Raw genomic sequence first — 23292 nt, 5'->3', positions numbered from 1 at the left:
AGCTGACCGAACTTCCGCCTCCGTTATGCTGCGCTAATGGGCTTGGAAAACATCAAATTAAAAGCTAAACAAGCCGAACACGTGAAATCTTATTGGATGATGGCCTTGTTGCAGGCTGTTGCAATGTCTTACAGAATATCTTCATTAGCTTCCAGAATTGATTTAGAAGGATCACAACATTGTCCCAAAATACTGCATGCAGATTACATTGAAACTTTATTTTTAAAGTCTATTTATAATCTTGGCTGCGCTTTTCTATAACAAAAATAAAGGGTAATTATCTTTGGTTAGTTTTTTTGTTTTGTTTTTGTTTGTTCGCTCACTAGCAAAGTTTAAGGTTAGAGAAGTGAACAATAAAGTTATAACTTACAAACATTTTTAAAAATGGAAAAAATGTGTTCTTGTAATTAATGTCATTTTAAAAATGCATTTCTTAAATCTACACAATGTCGAACTTTTAACACGAAAACCACAAAATCCCTAATGTTGAAAAAAACGTGTTCATCGGAATATGTTCGTTAAGTAACAAAATCATTTAGAGAGGAAAGAATTTTATACAGTTCGAATCTTAGACCGGAAGCTTTTCATTTGTGGGCTACTTGTAAGTATATCTTAGAGTTAATCACACCAGAAGTCTGCCATGCAATAAATATCTAGGTCAGTGCTAAAAGAAAATGATGTAATTTATATAACAATTAGTTGGCAGCTAATGAAATTACTTTCAATAGAACAGATCTGGATATCCAAGAATTATTTAGAGAGATATGCTAATGACATTGATCTTAGCCACAGCGTTACTTAAGCTACTTAAGTGTAAAATCTGATTCTCTCCTTGGAAAAATTTAGAATTTAGGCTCATTGACATTTGGAGATTTAGCTTTTGAAGCTACATTAAGCAACAAAGCTTACTATTATTATGGATTTAGAGTTCTCTTTAGAGTCATGTACTTTAACTACTATTACTGTTTGAGGTTTACTTTGGGAGATTTTAAAGTTTTGGGGAATGCTGTTATGAATACAATGTCAGGGGCAGGTAAGGTGAGAGCTTGGTTAGCTTGGTACAACACAGGAAAATGGCGGAGGTTCCCGGTGCACTCGGCCTTCGGCCGTGTCTAGCCCATGCGTTGGGGGCCAGATGCATCGGAAATAGCAATGCTTTGCATAGGCATTGACTTGGGTCTCTTCCAGACAGAACTGTGTGTTCACACAGGTTTTTTTTGTTTTTTACTGTTTCACGCCTTCGGCTCAGCTCTTAAGACGATCAAACGGTAAGGTGAGAGTGAATGTGTTATTTCTTTGTTGATATTTTGGTATGAAAGAGTTATATCCCTTTGTTTATGTCCCCAGGTATGAATGTCAACAGTATAAACGTGACAATTTTGAATGTGATTTTTTTCTTGTATGATGGAGGAATGTTTGTTATGAATGTACATTTGTTTGGCAAAATATGCAGGTCACAGCTGGGGCTGCGCAGCCACGGGAAATACTGTATTCCTCATTAATCTTCGTACTCGAAGACAAGCCTTATTATTATTATATTTGTTAGCAATAATTTTAGAAATTTAAGAGTTAAATATCATTATGTTTTTCTCTCTAGAAAATCAACGCATGTGTAACTATGTGACAGCTTTCGATTTCTTTAATCATGCCAGAATCTCTCAGTCTCAGGCATCTTGCGTTTATTACATCTCTAAGTACTGAAGACAGAGATATAGACCGTGAGAACTCGGCAGAGATTAAGTGTTGTTTTTTTTTATTATTCATTTCCTTTTTAGAATATATGGTGGAAATTGGTATAAAAAAAGGAGACATCCACTCAATTTACTGGCGCCATTAGATCGCTAAATATAATCGTCCTAGATCTTTATGCTGTTCTCTCTCTGAATAGAATATAGATCTTCCGCTGTCTATTCGCCAGTATCTTTAATTCATTTGACACCATACTTTGAAGAAATAGCTAAACAGAAAACACTTGTAACACTGTATCATTATGGTGTAGGCCAGCGGTTCTCAACCTTTTATGCTCGGCGACCCCTTTTTACAATCCACCACTCTGCCGCGACCCCCCCCCCCCCACACACACATACAGCAATAGAAGAGTAGACAATTTTCGATGGTCTAAGGCGACTCCTGGCAAATCGTCATTCGACTCCTAAGGGGGTCGCGACCCACAGGTTGAGAACCCCTGGTGTTGGCCAACTCAGCGGGGTATAAAATGGAAATGGTTGATTTCGAGACATTTATTGGTTCAGCATTTTGTTTTAAAATATAAAGTAGATTTGAAGCCACACACCCCACACACTATTGGGTAATGTTTTGTCAAGTTTTACACCTCAGATAAATCATGAGCTGTTGATGTTACCAAGAGAGTGGGTCTGCCACTTGCTGGAGATATGTTTAGATGTTATTGGCAATTCTCTCTTCGGCATGACCTTTTTTTTTGTCCGTAGCGTTTTAAAAAAGGTGTATGTGGTCTCTCGTGTCTGGTTCAAATGTTGTCTCTTGTGTCCGGTTCAAATGTCTCTTTTGTCCGGTTCAAATGTTGTCTCTTGTGTCCGGTTCAAATGTTGTCTCTTGTGTCCGGTTCAAATGTTGTCTCTCGTGTCTGGTTCAAATGTTGTCTCTCGTGTCCGGTTCAAATGTTGTCTCTTGTGTCTGGTTCAAATGTTGTCTCTTGTGTCCGGTTGAAATGTTGTCTCTTGTGTCCGGTTCAAATGTTGTCTCTCGTGTCCGGTTCAAATGTTGTCTCTCGTGTCCGGTTCAAATGTTGTCTCTTGTGTCTGGTTCAAATGTTGTCTCTTGTGTCTGGTTCAAATGTTGTCTCTCGTGTCCGGTTCAAATGTTGTCTCTTGTGTCTGGTTCAAATGTTGTCTCTTGTGTCTGGTTCAAATGTTGTCTCTTGTGTCTGGTTCAAATGTTGTCTCTTGTGTCCGGTTCAAATGTTGTCTCTCGTGTCCGGTTCAAATGTTGTCTCTTGTGTCCGGTTCAAATGTTGTCTCTTGTGTCCGGTTCAAATGTTGTCTCTTGTGTCCGGTTCAAATGTTGTCTCTCATGTCCGGTTCAAATGTTGTCTCTTGTGTCCGGTTCAAATGTTGTCTCTTGTGTCCGGTTCAAATGTGGTCTCTCGTGTCTGGTTCAAATGTTGTCTCTTGTGTCTGGTTCAAATGTTGTCTCTTGTGTCCGGTTCAAATGTTGTCTCTTGTGTCCGGTTCAAATGTTGTCTCTCGTGTCTGGTTCAAATGTTGTCTCTCGTGTCTGGTTCAAATGTTGTCTCTTGTGTCCGGTTCAAATGTTGTCTCTTGTGTCCGGTTCAAATGTTGTCTCTCGTGTCTGGTTCAAATGTTGTCTCTCGTGTCTGGTTCAAATGTTGTCTCTTGTGTCCGGTTCAAATGTTGTCTCTTGTGTCTGGTTCAAATGTTGTCTCTTGTGTCCGGTTCAAATGTTGTCTCTTGTGTCCGGTTCAAATGTTGTCTCTTGTGTCCGGTTCAAATGTTGTCTCTTGTGTCTGGTTCAAATGTTGTCTCTTGTGTCTGGTTCAAATGTTGTCTCTCGTGTCTGGTTCAAATGTTGTCTCTTGTGTCCGGTTCAAATGTTGTCTCTCGTGTCCGGTTCAAATGTTGTCTCTCGTGTCTGGTTCAAATGTTGTCTCTCGTGTCTGGTTCAAATGTTGTCTCTCGTGTCCGGTTCAAATGTTGTCTCTTGTGTCTGGTTCAAATGAATTCATGGCACGAAGAAAACAAGGTTGTTAACCTGAAGGACTAGGAGAAGTTCGGAGTATTGGCTCCAACTCCTTAGTGCCCATGACCATAAAGTTGTCGCAAGAGCGCCCCAGCCTACTCATGTATAGTTGACTAATAAAATATCTTGAAGATCACGTGATCTTTTTAGACACTTGAACGACACCTCGATCTTCTGTGACCCATGGCGCACGAATTGATTGTGTATGTAACACAACGACATCCGCCTTCTCGTGTCCGCATGTTCCGATTTCAAACAGCGTAGACATCTTTTCAATGGTAAGGTGAAGTCACAATGCACCTGACACAAATACACAATATGTTCCAGTTCTTAACGTTGTCGTCAAGGAATACGGCCTTATGTTTATCTGTTTGGGAACTTTTTTGTCAACGGTGAGAGTTATCTTTCAGATGCTTACTAGATAAAAAAAATACAGACCACATTTTTTTTAAAATAGTTTCCCTAAAGAATAATCTCCCTTTCAGCCTTCGTAATCCCACCCACCAACTTGTAACTTGCCCGGAGTAGTTGTCCTTGTTTTATTTTATTTATGGTACTCATTTCCAGAATGAGTGGTTTAAGTGTGCGCGTGTTGGGCATGAGAATTTCTGTTTCAGCATATTGTACCATGGTTCCAACACGCACACGCACACACAAACGTGAGCGCCAAAGTCAACGACATTGACTTGACTGAATATTTTGTGTGTATCCAAACATTGTAACATGTAGACACCCCATATAAGACCTATTGCTAGAACTGTTGTATTGCCAATTAGCCTGTCGGTAAGAACTTAAGAGCTGAAGTGGACTTGTTCATGTTCATTTTTTGAGCGAGACCGTAATGACCTTATGAAAACATGTCCCATCGACACATATTAACTGATTGGTACGTTATTTAGACTTACCCTGTCCTTCATCTAGGCAGTGTTTCTCAAACTTTTATCATTGGCTCGTTCCCCTCCCACCCCCAACAAAACAAATTCGTTGGCGCCACCTTAGACACAATTTTCCTTTTTTTTTGTTGCAGAAAGTGACACAATGTTTGGAATCCACATTGACGTAATGAATGTTCACTAAAACTAGTCGGTGGAGTTTTCTTTGAAATCCGAAATTTTTTTGCTATAAAATTTTTTACACAGCTTATATCAGCTCTGTTTGTCTGTTTGTCCGTCTGGTACACATTTTGAACATGCTATTTCTCTCACACCCATTCTCGGATCAAGTTGAAACTTTACACAATTATTTATTATACCTAATAAAACATGGATCAATACAAATAATTAACCAATTAGTCAATTAATTCCTGGTAATTAATTATTCTGTTGATACCAAAAAGGGAAATTAATCCGTCCTCTTAGAAAAGTTTTTTTTTTAAAGTATTTGTATATTTTGCTTGTTAAGTCTTTTGTACACTTGAAACAAATCATTTCTGGAGATAGCAGCAGGCGTCCCTTCCAGCCAGCAAGGGATCTGATAAAGCACTGTAAGCGTATCCCCAAGCTGTAAAAGTCATACTTGAAAGATGAACAACCACCATATATTCAGTCAAGAGAAAGGTCAAGGGCAAAAAAAGAATGAATGAATTGAAAGCCAGAATATTGTCTTAAACTTTTTGAATCTCATCAGATCGTCTTCAACATCTTACAACAGATCGTCTTCAACATCTTACAACAGATCGTCTTCAACATCTTACAACAGATCGTCTTACATTAAGCTGTCTTGCACATCTAACATCAGGCCGCCTTCTTACACCTGTGATGTTGCTAGTTCAGGCTGTCTTGAAGTCAACCAATTACTCTGCAATCGTTTGGGTGTAATTGTTCGGGTGTATTACGTGTAGTTGACCAACAACACAAACAAGAACTGGCACATCGATTGTAACAGGTGAAGAGATGTAGTCAACGATGATGAACAAGTTAATATATATTTATTATGATAAAAGGCCACAGTAGAAGTCTCTGTCACTAAACACGTCGTTACCCTGGAGTGTTCTAACGCTAACTGATTTTCCGGTCTCTAACCCAACATATCCCAAACGTCACTAGTCCCGTTCAATATGCGTCTACTATGGTGCGTCGCTAAATAACTAAAATAACTAACCTATATAAATAAGGTGTCTAACAGATTCCTCCCCCCCTTGAAAAAAAAATATGTCAATATTTTTCCACTACTGTCAAGTCTTACAAGGGCATTTTCAATTTAAGGGGAAGACCACAAACATAAAATCTTGATCTCTTCATCTTGACATCTTCATCTTGACAGTTCCTCATATTCATGTCAATGTTCATAACAGTTCATAACATTCCAGAATCATCTTCATTGGTACACAGTTCATCATGGAGGAAAATGTGGCATCTTATGGGCATGTCCTACACATCTCCAATGTTCTTTACTGGCAGTAATCTGATAAAATACAATATTTCAAAAAACAATTACAGACTTTATTTACACATTCAATACATTTTTTCTTACCACCCTTTTATACGCTTTTGTCCATTTTTCTTTTATACTCACCCTTTTCCATAGAACTAACTTTCGTCAATGATATATGAAATGATTCACACAAAAAAAAATATATCCATACTTACTTTTAAATGCTTAACATCAAATTTACTTATCTCCCTTTTTCATAACATATAAATGGTGTCAATATATTAATATATATTACATACTCAATATAATCATAGTTTATTTACAAAAGTATTTCATTTCAATGTCATTCTAGACAATAGATCAGCTACAATATTCACAGATCCACTAATAGCTTTCACTTCAAATTTGTACTCCTGTAGTGCTAAGAACCATCTATAAACACGACTGTTTTTCATGCTCGTTTGCTGTATATACTGAATAGGTTTATGATCAGTTAATAAAATGAATTTCCTTCCTATTAAATAGCTCTCTAGCTTAGTAATTACCCATATTACAGCTAAGGCTTCTCTTTCAATGACACTATATTTTTTCTCTGCCTCTGACAATTTTCTGCTTACATATAATATAGGATGTAAGTTATCATAGTTCTGCATTAAACAACCACCAATAGCATTACCAGATGCATCAGTTGTGACATAAAATATTTTGTCTTTATCAGGTAGTCTTAATATTAGTTCATGACTAAAAACATCTTTAATTCTGTCAATAGCTTTCACACATTCCTCATTACAAACTACTTTTTGAGGTTTTCCTTTTTTAAGTAAGTCATTTAGTGGATTCACTATTTCTGCTAAGTTCTTTATAAACTTTCTGTAATAATTTACTATTCCCAATATACTTTTAATTTGTCTTTTTGTTGTAGGTATTTCAATATTAAGTACTTTCTTTATGTTATCTTCAATAGGGCTAATCATGTTGTTATTTACTTTATGTCCTAAGAAAATTATTTCCTCCAATCCTATTTCTACTTTTTCTGCTTGAATTGTAAGTCCACTTTCTTTTATTATTTTGAATACTTCTTTTACATCTATCAAATGTTCCTCCCAACTATTATTAAAAATACATATGTCATCTAAATAGCAAATAACATTTTCTTTGTTTCCAATTATCATGTTCATCATTCTATTAAATGTGGCAGGTGCATTTACTAATCCAAAACTCATATAATTCCATTGAAAAATACCATATGGTGTTACAAATGCTGTGTAAGGTTTTGCATTTTCTGTTAAAGGTATTTGCCAATAACCTTTAGTTAAATCTAATTTAGTAAAAAATTTTGCTCCATTTAATTTATGTAAAATATCCTCTATATTTGGCATTGGATATGGGTCAAATTCTGTGATGTTGTTAAGTTTCCTATAATCAATACATAACCTTATATCTCCATTCTTCTTTTTGGCTATCACAATTGGTGAAGCATAAGGAGATGTTGATGGTTCAATTATACCTGATTCTAGTAAATTGTCTATTTCTTTCTTTACTTTGTCTTGTAAATGTAGCGGTATTCTATATGGCTTAAGCTTGATAGGTTTTGGATCTGTTACTTTAATGTCATGTTTAATAATATTAGTTTTTCCTGGTATACTGGAAAAAATTTCTTTGTATTCCTGTATTATTTTAGTTATATCTTTTGACATTTCCTTAGTTAAATTATTAAGATTAATCTTTTGCCAAGTTTGATTCTCTTTTGTTTCTATTACAGGTATTTCCTTAATATCATTTTCATTATGATTTTCATTTGTTATTATCATCAAGCATTCTTCTCTTTCTGAAAATTTATTTTCTATTTCCTCCTGAATGTTTTGTATCAACTCATCTTCTCTATCATGATACAGTTTCAAATTATTTATGTGATATGTTGTAATTTTCCCATTTATTTCAATTTGATAATTCACATCACTAATTTGTTTTATCACCTTAAATGGACCTTTCCATTGTTTACCAATTTTATTTTTCAGGTCATTTATCAATATTAATACATTGTTTCCTACTTCTAGTGTTTTCAATTGTCTTTTCTTATTTATATTCTCATGAGCACTTTGTTTGTACTTCTTATTGTTGTTATATGCTTGAGTCCATATTTCTTTCAATTCTGTTGTGATTGTTGTTTCACTGTCATTATTTAATTTATTCTCATTGCCTATTAGATTTTCTTTAAAAACATCTAATTCATCTCTGGGTTTTCTTCCATGTATTATTTCATATGGTGAAAATTGTGTTGCTTCATGGATGTTGTTTCTATGAGCAAATAGTACATAGTTAATGTAATGATCCCACTTGTTCTGATTATTCTGAATTATTTTTGTTAGTGATCTTTTTAATGATCCACCATATCGTTCACATAAACCGTTACTCTCCGGGTGGTAAACCGAAGAGTATATGTGTTGTATATTGTATTGTTTAGTCCATTTCTTAAATTGTTCTGACTTAAACTGAGATCCCTGATCACTCAATATAATTTTAGGTATACCATGTCTTGTAATTACTTTTTGAGTTATGGCATTAATGATATTTTCTGCACTTGTATTTGATAATGGGATTGCCTCTGGGTATCTACTAAACATGTCTATTACTGTTAGAATGTATTTGTTATTATTTTCAGTTTGAATTAAAGGACCTATTAAATCAATAGATACTTTCTGAAATGGTGCTGTAGGTTCATCCATTTCTTGAATAGGTGCTTTATTCACTAGGCTTTTGTTAGATCTCTTTTGACATATGTCACATGAGTTTATGTATTTGTTGATTGTTGCTTTCATTTTGGGCCAAAATACTTGTTTTGACAAATTCCTATAACATTTCTTTACTCCCCTATGTGCTGCTAAATTATTATCATGTGTCATGATTAAAACATCTTTCCAATATTTCTGTGGTAAGACAAGTTGTTTTATTTTCTTGTTATCCTTACTTGTTTGTCTAAATAATATTTTATTCTCTATACAAAATTTCTCCATTGGATTATTATTGTTTTTATCTAATATTCTTGAATAAATTTTCCCAATAATATTGTCATTCATTTGTTCTAATGCAAATGTGGGTGTTGTTTCTTTTTCACTTTGAGATATTTGTGTTTCAAGACTATTTTGTGTTTCATTTTCTATCTCTCTTTCCTTAACATCTGTATTTTCTATTTGTATTACATTACTGGTTTCTTTTTCTTTATCATTACTTATTACATTTATTGTATTTTCCTGTTTCTTACTTTGTTTATCCATTGATCTTGTTATTATCATACTTGTTATATTTTGTGTTTCTATGTTTTCATGATTTTGTCTTATGTTTTTGTATTTGTTTTGCCAGTCTTCTAATTCTTTTCTTGAACATTCTTTAACTCCTTTTATGTTTCCTACTAACATATCATATCTCATTTCTGGTATTGCAATGCCATCACAATAACCAGTGAAAAATGGAGTTTCAATGTATACCCTTATAGCTTTAAATTCCCTTACAGTGCCATCTGCTAATTCTACTTTCTTAGTAAACCCTTTATACCAATGAGGTTTGACAAATTTAGTTTTTACTGCCAAAGTGTTACAACCTGAATCTCTGATTAATTCCACTGGAATTCTATCTACAAACCCTGGGTACACTGCAAAATTGTTCCTATTTCCTTCCATGAAATATACCCTATCTGTACCTTTATTTTTGTATTCCCTACTGTAACTCCTATTTCTGTAATTTTCCCTGTCATTTCTATCTCTACTCCTATATCTACTGTTATTTTGTTCATTGTATCTATTTCTACTTCCAGACCTACTATTCCCTCTTCTACAGTTAGCTGCTATATGACCTTTTCCTTGACATTTAAAACAGGTTATTTCACTATATTTTCTATTTCCACTATTTGATCTGTTTCTATTTCTACTTCTATCAACATTTTCTTTGGTGTATCCTATTAAATCTACTTTGCTCTTATCCCTATCAGAAAATGGTTTATTTGGATAGGCATTTTTGTATACTCTCATTATCTCTGTTATTTCATCTATAGTTTTTGGGTTTCTTTCTCTAATAAAAGATTGTAACTGAGGATCACATTTATTTACAAAGTTGTCCACTAGAATAAAATTTTTTAATCCTTCATAAGAGTTATTCACTTTTTCTAATTTTACCCACTTATTGAAAAAATCCTTTTCCATATTAATGGTAGTTTGGGGTTCTATTCCTAATGATGGTATATTGTCAAAGTATTTCTTTCTAAAAGTTGTAGCATTATGACCATATGCATTTAATAACTCTCTTTTTAAAACCTGATAGCTATCATCAATATGATGGTCATGATTTTGGCATATTGTTAGAGCTTGACCATGAACAAAGTCTATCAGTATTTCAGACCATTCTTCTTCAGGCATATTAAATGTAGACATTTTTGCCTCATATCTTTTCAGGAAATCACCAATGTCATCCTTCTGTTCATCAAAACTTTGTATCTTTCTCTTTAGCCATGTCTGTGAATTAGGGTTGTCTCTTTGAGTGGTATAATTATTTGAGTTATTTGTGTTATTTCTTTGTTCAGTTTGGGCTCTGGCTTGTGCTGCGTCCAATCTCATCTTCTCCATTTTAGCTTCATGCTCTCTCTGCCTTTCTTGGTCTTCTTTTTGCTTTTCATATTCTTCCTTTCTGATCCTTTCTTGCCTCTCTATCTCTTGTCTTTGATGTTCTTCTTGTCTTTCTATCTCTTCTTTTTCCCTTCTTATTTTATCTTGACGTTCCATTTCTTCCCTCACAACTTGCTGTACATAAGCGGCTAAATCCTTTCCTTTTAACTCCATGGCCTTTCCATCCTGCATAGCGGTTTCCTTAACCTCCTTAAGGTCCACATATGATGATGTAGCCATTGTGTTTTATATTTTATATATATTTTTACTTAGCCTATATTGGTTATGGCTATACTTTAAAAGTTTTTACACACTTTTATACCAGTTTTAAGTGTTATGTCTCTATCTATAGATTTAGTAAATGTGTAAATCTAGTCTGAGTTATTATGGTTATATTCAAATCTGTATATTAGGTCCAGTATTACACACAAATTTAAATCTAGTATATTATAGTATGTATAATAATACTATTTAGATCTAGTTATCAAGAGCACTATGACTATTAGATCTAGTATGACCAACTATGATCGATTTTAAAATCTGGTATGACTGAAATGTCTAGAGTAAATTCAAAGACTGTCTAGAGTCCAGATCTAGAGTATATTATGGTTCTATTTCACCATACGAAACAAATATGTGTATACAGTGTCAAATATATCTTCAACAAGATATATATATCTAGAATGTACTACCTTCATTCATCTTTCAATTAATAATATTTCAAATTAGAGTCTAGATGATTAAATTGTACCAAAGAGATGTACAACAATTTGCAGATCTAAATTTAGCCAGACGATAGTGTTTGACTACATAGCCAGTTTCGGCATTATTCTCATGGCAAAATCATATTTGATTTTAACCGCTCAAACTAAAATTATTTTAGTCTGATTCACAATGAAAGAATCCTACCCGCACTTTCTATCATTAAGTGAAAAAAAAAATACAGATCTAATTAAATTAATAAAAATAAATAATTTAAAATAATATAAACAAATGAAATAATTAAATGAGACTATCACTATGGGTTGGGATGTGACAATATGGCACACAATGATAACGTCACGAAGTAACCAGGCAACAACGGATATGACGTTTATACAAACAAAACAAATTACAATCCTAAACGTATAATATAGCTTTTCATCTAAATTACGTCTTCTACCCCGACGGGTTTTAAGGCGCACCACCTGATTTTACTCAGGCTAACGTACCAAATTTAGACAAAATCTATTTCTAAGGGCAATCTAAACATATACTAATAAGAAAAATGGCACTTAGCTTTTGATAAGAAAGATCCCTTTGTTCGGACTCCCGAATATGTTAGATCACAACAAATTCCACTGCCTCTCTTCCAGTTCTGACTCTGTTCTCCGGTGCTACCAGTATCCCACGTAATGCCACAGATGTCCTGATATGCCACAGCAAAATGTTCCAGTTTCTTCGACGACTGTTGATGACCGTATGTGTAGTTCCGACGACTTTGTGTACACAGTTACTGACGAATAGGTTAACGGTTCTTCTGGCGATGACTTGACTTGTGTAGACGACTACTGACAAATAACAGTCTCTTGACGGCAACTTGATCTGGACGACTGACGAATAACGAATTTCTTGACGATGACTTGATCTGGGCTGACGAATAACGGCTTTCTTGACGATGACTTGATCTGGGCTGACGAATAACGACTTTCTCGACGATGACTTGATCTGGGCTGACGAATAACGGTTCTCTAAAATAGTTCACTGCTTCTGCTGCTACTCTGGTAGTACGACGAAGTTTGCTGTTGTACTCTGCTTCACTAGACCAAACTGTCCAATGTAGACTAGGTGAGACCAAGGTCACCTCCGACGACGTTCCGTTATACGACTAACGGTTTTCAACGAAATTAAGTGGATGTAGCTGTTTCCACAACTTCACTGCTAACAAGTCTAGGTATGGTCTAGACCGACGAATACTAGATAGATCAATGTTCAGTACTGATAAAGATTACTTCACTAACCTTCCAAAGGTTAAACACAGTGACCGTTATAAACGTGGCAAGCAACCGGTTCAATGAGCAAACTGCTCCACAAGAATCTCTCCAAGGGTAAGACGACAGAGCGATTTCGATTTAGTTAGCTACCAAACTTGTAGTACTCACAATACTTCTGACAGCGGGCAAACTGTCCTTCTCGAACTGGCGAGGTAAAACTTGATACTCAATGTGGCTCCTATGACGAAGAAAAAATATGTCCAACAGGTTCACTAACGATCTCTCACCCGTTATGAATGAACGGTTTCTCTGGTTGTAGGTCGATTCAGCATATGAAGATCAGGCGTTGCGATGATTACGGTCCTGACGAAGGTCACCCTGAGTTAACGGCTCGTTGAACGTGCGATCAAACAGGCGACGACTGCTTGTAGATCTAGAACAAAGTCACTCTGTGATACTGCTGTGTTCAGCCGTACTCCGATGAAATCTTATATCTTCGAGTGCACGACCCTCACCTGAGTAAACGTTCTGCTTCGAGGTCCGGTTCGATGTTCGGCTTCAACAGGGGTCCGGCTTCGAGGTTCGGGGTCGCCACTGTGATGTTGCTAGTTCAGGCTGTCTTGAAGTCAACCAATTACTCTGCAATCGTTTGGGTGTAATTGTTCGGGTGTATTACGTGTAGTTGACCAACAACACAAACAAGAACTGGCACATCGATTGTAACAGGTGAAGAGATGTAGTCAACGATGATGAACAAGTTAATATATATTTATTATGATAAAAGGCCACAGTAGAAGTCTCTGTCACTAAACACGTCGTTACCCTGGAGTGTTCTAACGCTAACTGATTTTCCGGTCTCTAACCCAACATATCCCAAACGTCACTAGTCCCGTTCAATATGCGTCTACTATGGTGCGTCGCTAAATAACTAAAATAACTAACCTATATAAATAAGGTGTCTAACACACCAGAGCGTCTTCTCCATCTTACATCAAATTGTCTTGTTCATCTTACATGAGACATCCCATTAAGTTATTTAAATCATTTTAGACGAAACTTGATTATTTTTCAACATCAAGTTTTCTTTCATACCAAAAGTTCATCATTTATTCAATGCGTATTTCTGTATGTGTTTTTCTCGTGCCTTTAGTCTTTGTTTCTTTTTACAAAAAACTAAAAGAAAAGAAAACCATCGACTTCCAATATTGGACAAAGCCTGGTCCATGTCTCTTTGAGTTCGCTGGACAGCAAGGAGGACAGATCTAAAACTACGTGTCTGTTCACGACCAGGAATATGGTCTTTGATGTCCAGAAGTGTTTGCACGAGGCCGTCTACTGCGCCCGTGTTTATTATTGGCAAGTCCAGATCACGGCGTAAATATAGACTTGTCAAGGGAGGTAATTGAATTTCTCCGGAGAACCCCATGCCGCTTCAGCACTTCCTCATTCCTTAATGCAGTTTCACCATTCACTTGGGTTTTAATTTGTCAGTCTATCTTTTGAAACTGGGTCAGATAGAAGGTCGAACAAGGAGAGGGGAGAGAGAAAGAGGGTGAAGCAGTCAAATAAAGGATAAAATTTATCGCTTTCCACTTCTTTAACTCTTCCCACCCTGGCATTGACTCGCATAGATTCGGGGTTTGATTTGTTCCAACACCACATCATTTTTTGTACAGAGGGTTCGGGGTTCGCAAGGTTAACAGAGCTGACTTCAAAGATAGCCAGATCGTATTGAACGAACTTGCAGTAACATATAGTAGTAACATAGCAGTAACATAGTAGTAACATAGTAGTAACATAGTAGTAAGACGATCACGAGAAACAGATTTCTTCTGACACTATTGAATACACAGACACACACTCGTATGTACACAAAAATTTCTGTTTTGTTGTTTTTTTGTACTCGACACTGTCTGGACCCAGTACCAAGTTCAAATATCTTACTATATAGTATTGAAACTGCAAGCTACTTATTGATTGATTGATTCTCGTCGCACAGAAACAAAGAAGTTTTTGATGCAATTGAAACATAAACGATAGAGGTTAGGTAGTCTTTATTTATTCAGCTTTCATACAAGTGTAATTGTCTGATCAACTATTTGATGCCATAAATAAACTGGTTAGACCAACCTCCCTTGTCATTCTACTGTTTTAAAGTCGACTAGTCCGAAAATGAACGGTTCAGTCAACAGTCAACATCAACATAACTCAACAAAAGTGATTTTGTATGTAGTCAGATCAATGTTCTATATACATCCAGTAGAAAAACAGTTCAAAGCACAAGTAAAGTCTTAAATAGTTTGAATGTTGCTAATTCTGTATGGAACTTTATCAAAACATGTATCCTTCAAAAGTCAGTTACCTTTGTAATTATAACAAATTACACAATTTTAAAATAATACACATATTTGTTGTTTCATATTGCTTTCTAATTAACTGCTCAACGCCCAAGACTCAAAGAAAATAAATGGTTGGTGACTTACACAATGAACTAAAAAATGTCAAGGACGCTAAAGTAAATTTCTACCTTGAAAACTAAATTAAAAAAAAAAAAACAATTTCAAACGACAGAGTTGAAAATAAAAAAAAATTCTGCAGAGTAAAAAAGTGTACACAGTTAGGATATACTTTGAGAAAGAATCACTTATGAACACTTCTATTGTCTGAACACCGGATACTTAGAAAAAAAAAGCTATCTCTTATACACATTTGTGGAGATAGAGTAGCTTTGGGTTGCAATACCAAAGTGTTAGGTTTAGAATTTAGATGTAATCGGTTGCCGTCGACCATCTTGATGAGTTTAAATTCTCTTCTCCTGTAACTCGCGTTGCTTGTTTCCGTGGCGAGTCTCTGCTGGTGGCTCCATTCTCTTAGAAACTGTTTCCCTTTTTTAAAACTATTGGGCTACATGGTGAAAGTTATTTTGATCATTGCCGCCTCACTCGTGTCCATGCCATGTAGAAACCAAGAGAGTCTGTGAAAGGACGACCTCGATGTTGATCTGTTACATCATTGGTGCGTGTTATATTGACCTCGAATCTTCCGTTCGTTTTACATGTCATGTTTTCCCCCATCTTCGCCCGCAATTTCCTTTTCGGTAATTATTTAAATTTAAAAACTACGTGGGGTAAATGGTCAACACATTCAAGAGAGCAGAAAGAGAAATAGTGGGGGACCGTGCGGTTTGCAGCGAGAATCAAGTGGTCCAATACTTGGTGGGACGAGTGCTTTCCCTTTCTCTGTTTCTCTCAATTTCACTAGTACCAGCAAGATGTGTAGGCCTAGATATATTTCATCAAAAAACTTTGCGCTTATATTAGTTCACTCTTTCGTCATTGATTAGATCTTAGGATGATATAGAGAGATTCTAGAGCATTTATTGATACACAATAATGTATGTTTGTCTCAGTAGTGGCTAGCGCCCTGATAGTGAGGTGACTGAAATAAAGTGTCTTTGGGGGGGGGGGTATTTTCTATATTTCCGGGCTGTCCACCCTGTGTGTGTATTTTTCTTTACAAAGCCTCTATGAACTCACAGTCTGTCTGTCTGTTATAAAGTTTGTATATTCCATTCTCGGATCGAGTTGAAACTTTGAACAATTATTCATTGTTCCAAACAAAATATGAATTAATAAAAAAAAAATTAACCATTTCATTAATTAATGATTATTTATTAATTTAGTTTGATATTGATTAAGGGAAATAAATAATAATAATAATAATATTACAGTATTGCTAAATGTGTCTATAAATACACCTTTTTTCCCCGTACATGAGCTTTTTTACAAAGAATTTTTAAAAATATTTTGCTTGTTAATGTATATGGTTATCTGAATACTTTCCTTCCTAAGTAAAGAAGTTTATCTTGTGACATTTTTAGTCTCTGTTTCCCCCGAGCTGCCCCAAGCCATTTGACGGGCATGCCATACCATTCTTTTATGTTACGTTTATAGTGTACTATTATAACAACTGTCTGGATATACCAGTGTCATGAAATACTCAACAAAACAAAATAGAAGTAGACCCATGAATACAGACAATACAATCAATCTTTTATTACATGTCTGCACTATTATTCATTGGATAATAAACTGAAGGCTTCAAACAAGACTTGCTTAGCAAGTTCTGATTGCTAGAGATAGTTTCTTATCTAAAATTTACTTTTTACAAATTAAAACGACTGTAAAATAAATAAATAAAAGAAAAATGTCTTAATGTATAGATCAATATTTCTCTGTTATATATTCTTAATTTTTAACCATCCTATTCTCAAAGAATATCTTATAATGGAGTTTTTAAAAACAAAACTTTTGTTAGGCTTCGGAACAAAACAACAAGAAATAAATATTGATCTTTTGTTGATCACAGTCACTCTAATATTTTACATGGAACAAAATTGTTTCTCTCCTGAATGTTCGGTGTGCCTAAAATTAATGTATTTTATAAAAAATCGTGCGTTATACTTTTTTTTCAATTCTTCCAATGAAGTGAAACAGTTTTGCCTCTGTGTCTTGACCTTTCTTTCGTTACTTTAAAATTATAAATCATTAATTTTTCATCCTAAAAGTCTCGCTACTCTCAAACTGCTTGCCAAACAACTGATCAAGTCTGACCCTACAGGCTAACTTAACTGCCTTCCGGATATTAAAAAGTAAGCCCCATGCTAGGTATCGACGACTCGAAGAAAATTGGAATATGAAATTAAAAAAAAAAGGTACAATGTACTTCTGTGTTGTTTTTTTTTAAATCTCCAACCTCCCAGCATCCCCCCTTTCACTAGGACTTCTTGTCTGGGACTTGTTTAGGCATTTCTCCTCCATTTTCTGACTCGTTTTCCAATTCCTCTCCACTTTTGTCTCGCGGCAGGACATTTCATCGTTTATGATCTTCTGAGATGGCACAACCATCTTTTTGTTTCCTGGTCTTTGTGTAACCGACGAGATGGTAGACGTGCTATGAAACATTTCTGTCAGTTAATTTATTGTGAATGTCGTCTGCTGGAGTCAAATAGTTCCTTACAGACCGGGTGCGGACCTATATATCCATCACTTTTGATTCCAAGCACGTCACTTCCAGAACGGAGGATGAGAAGAATGGCATCAATGCAGCAGAGACGTCTGCTTAGAAAGTAGTCACTTGTTCGTAGCTGTGTGTAGGCCTGCCCGCTAGTGTGTTAGTGCTTTCCTTTGTGCGAGGTCGCCTTTGTCCTAGTTGAGGTTTACTGGTGTAATTGTAGATATTTTGAACATCGCCCTTCTGGACCGTCATTGCTAATCGCTTCTGTCAACGGCACATGTAATTTGGTTGACTTCCCAGCAGTCAATGACCTGACCCAAGTCTTCTGTAATCGTTTTAAAAGACCACTTCCCTAGTCCATGTAGCGGAGGCTCGTTTCGGAATACAAACAAACGGAAATCTACTTTTTCACGATTCAACTTTCTTTTTTTTTCCCTATAGTTTTTCAAGATCGATGCTTCCGCCTATCTACCCGAGTGCTATTGTGTTTGGTCATATTGTCTACACGTCTCGTTGATTACACAAGGTCTAGCAATGCACAGTCAATTGTGGAATGGCCATCCATAAAGGCGAAGATGTCACGTCCTAAACTTCCAGAAAAGTGTTGTGTCAACTGACAGAACAACATTAGCGTATGTAGTCACAACTTCATTCGGAGTTCTCTGGACCATTCGTCGATTATTCTTATCTTTATATCTATAAATTATATATTTATCTTAAGTATATATTGGAAGCTCAGAATAAGGATAAAATTGGACTATTCAGAGGCGATTTCATCTGAGTACTTTAACCTTTAGAAAGATATCATCTATATTTTGGCCTAGAAAAAAAGTGTGATGCCCTTGATAGTCCAGTTGGTCAAGTCGGAAAATGAAAAGGTCGAGCTGATAGAAGTGGACTAAAATATCCCAGGTGCATAATGACTAGATTAACAGATGTCATTCAACTAGACTGTTCAAATGTCCATAGCTAATATAATTGAAGCAAAGCTAACCGTGAGAAAAAAAAATTGTTGCGCTTTGAAAATAGTGTTTCTTTTTTTTTTTAAGTGTGTAACAAGTGTAATCTTACCAATATCGACTTCGTAACAAGCAGGACGTCATGTAAAGGGCATATATTTTTGTCATGCAAAACTCGTCAATGGACATCAAAGAATGGACGGGACTGTCATTGAAAGAGATTCTATTCAAGGCAAAACAAAAAAAAAAAACAGAGAGGAATGGTAAAACGCTGTCGGCAGATCGTGCGTGGTGCACCAACGGTTCAACAAACTAAAGTCACTAAAGGATAGGTGAAGTTCTCACGTGTAAATAAAACTCACAACTTAGATACTAAGGAACGCACTAGTTCAACTACTTGCATCACAAAGTCCAGAAATTTAATTTTAATGAAACAAACTGAACTCCTATCACGACACCGGTTAATAATTAGCCCTTCTGAGAGGTGTACATGGCTAGTATTAGTTGCTTCCCCTGAAAGAAACAATCTGTACATTGAAACTGTAGTTTCTACCTTTCCATGTTATCTCCCCCATTTCCTGAAGTGTTTACTATTTCCGCTCTAGTGTTGATGAAGATGTTGATGCGAATGGCACATTACACTGGCCAACGGTTCACCTTCTACCACATGTGTACATTTGAAATAAAGCTGCTGATTGATGAAGTATGCACGTTACATTAGCTGTCAGAGCAGACGTTCACTTGAACACTAGCAAGTATTCTGATCTCACTGGCGGATCCAGAACTTCGGAGTGGGGGGGGGGCGATTTTTTTCCAAACCCTAACCCCCAGTAAACCCTAACCCTAAGCATAAACGCGCTTACAGTATATACATAATTCTCAAAGTTATGCATATATTAGAATGTTTAAAAAGCAGTGTTTCTCAACCTCAAAGCAGACAAAAACAGCAACGTTGAGGCCTTTCTCTTGACAGCTAGGGGGTCTGACATCTCCTGACATCCCAACTCTTTATTTATCCTATTCAAAAAAAGGATCTTTTGAATAATGTTTTACATGAAAATATTCTAATATGAATTTATAGGCCCTTACTGCCTTGCAAATACAACCGATTTGTTCCTTGAAAAAATAAGATACCTCACATATTATTTCGATTAAGGCTTTGAGGATCGCAGTCGAAAAAAAAATTTTAAAAGAAAAACAGCCATGTTGAGGCCTTTCCCTAGATAGCTAGGGGGTCTGGGGGTCTGAGGCCTTTCTCTTGATAGCTAGGGGGTCTGGAGGAGCGCAGTAAGCTCCCCCATTGAGGGCTGCAGCTGTATTCGCCCCCCCCCCCCCACACCCAATCGGCTAACAGAGGAACAACATAATATAAAGATCGGTTAAAATATCAATAACAAGTTTTAGTTATATAGATATTTAATTGATTCCGTTGACAAGCTGTGATTTCTACAAATAAATTGGACCGCCCCCCCACTCGAAAGTTTATAGTTGGGGTGGGGGCGGGATTGATGCCATCGCCACCTCCCCATCCCACCAAATCGGCCAACATACTAGAGGGGGGGGGACGAAATAATCTAAAAATAGGTTGAAATATAAATAATTAGTATATATTATTAACATAACTAATAAATTCGTATGACTTGTGTGACTTCTTTACTAAAAGTCGTCCGTCCCCCCCCCCCGCCAAAAAAAAAAGGGGGGGGGGAGGTCGGCCGAGGGGGGGGGGCGATCGCTACTACCGCCCCCCCCCTGGATCCGCCAGTGTGTCTTATCTCCACATAGTGGTTTTTAAAAGGGATATTGTTTGTCTTTACAAGGACATGTTTTTTGAAATTGATAGGAATAAGGGTAGGCAACTCTTGATTCATTGTATTATAAAGTTACAATCTAAATACAAACGGGTTTAAATAATACCACAAAAATCTTATTTTATCAAATGATATATTCACATATAGAGTCACATATGGACCTTGATTATTTACAATGGAGAGCGACTATTTCGTTGTATCATGATTGCATATAATTCAATTCTTTCATCTCAATCTCTCTCTACTCCATTCTCTCCTTCTCTCTCTCTCTCCTTTGCAATGTTTGTCAACCTTTTACCTGTGACATCAAGCTAGCGAAAAATAAAATTGTTTCGCGCCCCTCCCCCAGTTGTCCTGAGGTACAGAAATGCATTGTCCTGTCGTGTACGTGCACCTTTCATTCTAGACCATCAAAAGCCTAACTCTAATTAAGTCATCTAAAGAAGGAGACTACATTGGTGGATACAACGAGCCACTTTCGAGGTAAATGTAAATAGCATACGAACGCCTGGGCTTAATCTTTATAAGATTAACTTTGTGCTAAGAAGGACGTATTGTTGGGACATACTTGGTGCAAAACAGGACGTCTTGTTGGATCATACTTGGTGCAAGGAAGGACGTCTTGTTGGATCATACTTGGTGCAAAGAAGGACGTCTTGTTGGGGCATACTTGGTGCAAAGCAGGACGTCTTGTTGGATCATACTTGGTGCAAGGAAGGACGTCTTGTTGGATCATACTTGGTGCAAAGAAGGACGTCTTGTTGGGGCATACTTGGTGCAAAGAAGGACGTCTTGTTGGGGCATACTTGGTGCAAAGCAGGACGTCTTGTTGGATCATACTTGGCGCAAGGAAGGACGTCTTGTTGGGGCATACTTGGTGCAAAGAAGGACGTCTTGTTGGGGCATACTTGGTGCAAAGCAGGACGTCTTGTTGGGGCATACTTGGTGCAAAGCAGGACGTCTTGTTGGATCATACTTGGTGCAAGGAAGGACGTCTTGTTGGATCATACTTGGTGCAAGGAAGGACGTCTTGTTGGATCATACTTGGTGCAAGGAAGGACGTCTTGTTGGATCATACTTGGTGCAAGGAAGGACGTCTTGTTGGATCATACTTGGTGCAAAGAAGGACGTCTTGTTGGGGCATACTTGGTGCCAAGCAGGACGTCTTGTTGAGGCTAACTTGGTACTACCAAGCAGGACGTCTTTTTGAGGTATACCTTTTTCACGTAAAAGTCAATAGGACGACTCACGGGAAAATGTCAACCTACCTTGGCGAAGGCGTATTGCAATAACTGTTAATAAAATTCTAAAACATTTTTTTGAATTGCTCCTGATGCAGACGCCTATCGTGAAAACTGTATAGACCGGATAAAAAAAAAACTGTTCCCTTTCAATTCGTTCTGAGCTTTTCAATTTTCGCTTTAATTTATAATTTCATTCAAAGATTACAAGCTTCTTCCCTTAGCTTATCCTAAAACGAACAAAGACATAATTTTAAGAATAAATAGTGCAGTGTTTGGTGTATAAAGTATGTGTCCAAGATCATTAGAGTGTAATGTATCCTGTAGAAACAGAACTGAAAAACAAGCGGTTGAGAATCATCTCTCAAGGGGAGAGAGCAATCGTTTATCAGTTTTTGAAACCATTACTATAAAAAAAGCAATGAAGCACTACACATTTATCGTGGGCCTCACTACACATTTACTGTGGGCCTCACTACATATTTACTGTGGGCCTCACTACACATTTATCATGGGCCTCACTACACATTTACTGTGGGCCTCACTACACATTTACTGTGGGCCTCACTACACATTTACCATGGCCTCACTACACATTCATCGTGGGCTTCACTACACATTTACTGTGGGCCTCACTACACATTTACTGTGGGCCTCACTACACATTTACTGTGGGCCTCACTACACATTTACCTTGGGCCTCACTACACATTTATGGTGGGCCTCACTACAAATTTACTGTGGGCCTCACTACCACTACACATTTACCATGGCCTCACTACACATTTACCGTGGCCTCACTACACATTTACCGTGGGCCTTACTACACATTTACTGTGGGCCTCACTACACATTTACTGTGGGCCTCACTACACATTTAGTGTGGGCCTCACTACACATTTATTGTGGGCCTCACTACACATTTACCGTGGGCCTTACTACACATTTACTGTGGGCCTCACTACACAATAACCGTGGCCTCACTACACATTTACCGTGGGCCTCACTACACATTAACCGTGGCATCATTACACATTTACCGTGGGCCTCACTGCACATTTACTGTGGGCCTCACTACACATTTACCGTGAGCCTCACGTATTGGTTGCCTCATGAGGTTATAATTTGACAGCGCAATATTAGACTGACACTAGCTGTCGTTTAGTAGTGGATACTGCACAGCATGGCTTCGACCTTTTTATGATTAATATTGAGACGCCAGTTAGTTTTAATTCACGTGGATATTATACACATACCAACATAATAACACTTTTCGCATCAGTGTGACAAATATTAAAGCTTTGCTCGTTAGAGTAAGACTACATGAATATTTTGAAACATTCCCTGACTGGTTCAGGACAAACTAGCCAAAAGTATCTTTATGAAACGTAATCTATTTGATTTTGGATGTCGGCTACCCAGTCTCAATCGGAGTGTCGGCTTTGAAATTTAAGCCTCATTGCAGAATTCTAGTAAACGCTGACCTTTTATTACAAGGCTTATATCAACTCACTCTGTCTGTATGGTAA

The 23292-nt window shown here is 36.8% G+C and overlaps 2 protein-coding genes across 6 annotated transcripts in view; one reads left to right on the top strand and one right to left on the bottom strand.

Annotated features, from left to right (window-relative positions):
- The window catches only part of LOC106074717 (focadhesin-like), a 256547-nt gene that overhangs the window by 59018 nt on the left and 174237 nt on the right, over positions 1–23292 (top strand). The window lies entirely within an intron of this gene.
- Positions 1–23292, bottom strand: part of LOC106074694 (FMRFamide receptor-like) — a 109331-nt gene that overhangs the window by 41497 nt on the left and 44542 nt on the right. The window lies entirely within an intron of this gene.

This window comes from Biomphalaria glabrata, chromosome 1 (assembly GCF_947242115.1).
Source record: "Biomphalaria glabrata chromosome 1, xgBioGlab47.1, whole genome shotgun sequence".
Taxonomy (NCBI): domain Eukaryota; kingdom Metazoa; phylum Mollusca; class Gastropoda; family Planorbidae; genus Biomphalaria; species Biomphalaria glabrata.
This window is presented reverse-complemented; position numbering and strand designations above follow the sequence as displayed.